Source organism: Panicum virgatum, chromosome 4K (assembly GCF_016808335.1).
Source record: "Panicum virgatum strain AP13 chromosome 4K, P.virgatum_v5, whole genome shotgun sequence".
NCBI lineage: Eukaryota > Viridiplantae > Streptophyta > Magnoliopsida > Poales > Poaceae > Panicum > Panicum virgatum.
The window spans coordinates 3,141,848-3,144,449 of NC_053139.1; positions in this window are offsets into that span (position 1 = coordinate 3,141,848).

The window sequence follows — 2,602 nt, forward strand, 5'->3', positions numbered from 1 at the left end:
GCTGGCGGGGCGCTACTGCACGCCCCCACCAGTTTCTCCTTCTCCTGCGACCGGCCGGGCGGCGCTATCCGCGTCGCCCCAACCGGCCTCGACTTCGACGTCCGGCCGGGTGGCGTCATTTGCGCCGCCCCGGCCGACCTCCCCCTCGGCGTCAGCCTGAGCGGCCGTTACAGCGCTGCCCTGGCTGGCGTCGCCCCTGCTCTCCGGCGCTCGAGCCTATTGGGTCTTCTGGGCCCCTCGAGCCATCGCTTCTTGAAGCCTCGAGGCCTCCGCCACAATGGCCACGACGGGCAGGGGCTGCGGAGCCGTGTGCGGCGTGGCGCGTGCCCCGGTCTTGAGGGCCTTGGTCGGCGCAAGCTGGGTTGCATCCCTGGCGATGGCCCTGGAGCTGGTAATCGGGGAAGAAGCGCTGAAGTCAGCAGGATTGGGGGGTCGATTAAACGAATGCGAAGAATAAAATCAAAATCACTTACCCTGACCGGGCGCTCATGCTGCGCTTGCCCGAGCCGCTCCTTCGGGCCCGCGGCACACTGACGCCTCTCGACGACTGACCCGAGAGCATCGTCCTCGGATCGGCCTAGAGCCTCGAAGCTGTCTGCGCGGGCGTCTCCGCGCTTGCCGCGGACCCGTCGCCACCCGTCGACACCACGGGTGCTGGTGTCCTCCTACCCATCGCCGGTGGAGACGACCTCTGTCCTGTCACGGGCGTAGATGATCTCCCGCCCGCTACCGGCGGGGGCGACCTTCGTCCCTCCGCTGGCATGGGCGACCTCTGCCCTGCCCCTACGAGAAGTTGACCTCGGCATCCGAGGAGCCCTCCTCCTCCTCGGTGGACACAGGCATGGCGAGCCGCGGCTTTCCCTCCGCGTGTGCAATTTTGCACGCCTTATCGTGTTTTTCCTTCCTCTTCCTCTTCCTGGCGGCGGCCACCTCTGCCGCGTCCTTCTGCTTCTTCACCACCTCTGCGTGCAGGCGGTTGACTTCGCGTTCCTCCGGGACCGAAGGCCTCGAGGTGTAGCCCCTGCGGCTCACCCCCTGCGAAGCACAACCAAGTCAGAATCAGGGAGTGGTGAGAGGAGTAGCACAAATTAGCAACGAATTGAAACTGGAACTTACCACAGAAAGGTACCCTGTCTCGGGGCGCATCTTGATCTCCCAGAGATTGTTTGGGTTATCGGGGAACTCCGCCACCGCGTTCTTCGCCCTCCGGGCAGCGACATCACGGGGGAGCAGCACGAGCGACGTCCTCGAGCCTGAGGCCTTGGCCTCGGGGGTGAGGTCGAAAATCGGCAGGCTCCTATCCGTGAGATGAATCACCCTCTGCCGGTGAAAGTTCGCGATGACGGCTGCCGCCGTCAACCCCCTCCTCGCCAGATGCCGTAACGCATCGGTGAGCACCTCGAGCCTGGCCTGATGTGGTCGGGGTGATACACCCCAGTCCCACTTCTCCGGACTCTCCCGGAGCACCTTGTTGGTGAACGCCGGGAGCCGGTTGCCGAAGTTGCGCAGGTAAAACCACCCTCGGGTCCACCGGCGTTGTTTGTCATCATCCTGTTGGGGATGTACAAATTCCTCCGGGTTGGGCACAAGTGAAGCATCAGACCGCCGGCGCGGGTGAACCTCTTCGGCTGGCCCAGCACGTTCTCGATGAAGAGCTCGTCGCGAAACAAATGGATCCATAGATCCCAGTGCGCCTCGATCCCCAGATACCCTTCGCAGACAGCGACGAAGACCGCCGCCTGCGAGATGGAGTTGGGGCCGAAGTTGTGCAGCTCCACCCTGTAGTACTCGCACAGCGCCCGCATGAATCTGCCGACGGGGAGGCCGAATCCCCGCTCATGGAGTCGTACGAGGCTCACGACGTAGCCCTCGGGGGGATTCGGTTCGGTCTCCTCCGGCCACGGGGGAATCCACGCCGGCAGCTCCGAGTTGATGTTCACCGGCAGCAGCTTGTCAGCGACCAGCTGCTCCAAAACTGCCGCGGTGGCGGTGGACTTCCCCCACGACAACGGCTCCTGGACATACGACATCGCTCCGAACCGCTGGGGGATGCGGGAAGGCAAGCTCTACGGTGGCTATTGTGCGCTCTCACTCTCTCCTTCTTCCTCCTCTCACTCTCGGCTCTGGGCTCAGGATGCAGGGGAGGCGGAGAAGACAGGGGAGACGAAGGCAAAGTGGTCAGGTGAGCCCAAACAATCCCCCATTCCCCGCTTTTATCCATCAAGACGGGCGAATTTGCCGCCACAGCCCGAATCCACTGCATTGAATGCGGTAGATTTTGCTGTCGCTGATGGCTGGGCCCCATGACCGCGGAGTCCCCCACGCGCGCACTTGGCAATAATTATGGCGCGGTAACCGACGGGAGCGGCGCAACTGTACCACTATTCCATCTGTCAGCCGCCGCCCACGCCGCTTCGTCTACCCGAGGCAGCCGCCTGAAAAGGCGCGCCCGCACTGCACCGCACGTACCGGGCCACGTCGCCCACGACCAGTGGAAGACCCGCGCGCACGACCTACGACTCCACGCCGTTTGCGAACCATGATGGAATATTCCTTTCGTGGGCTCTTCACCCTCGAAGGAACCTTATTCCGAGGCCTTACT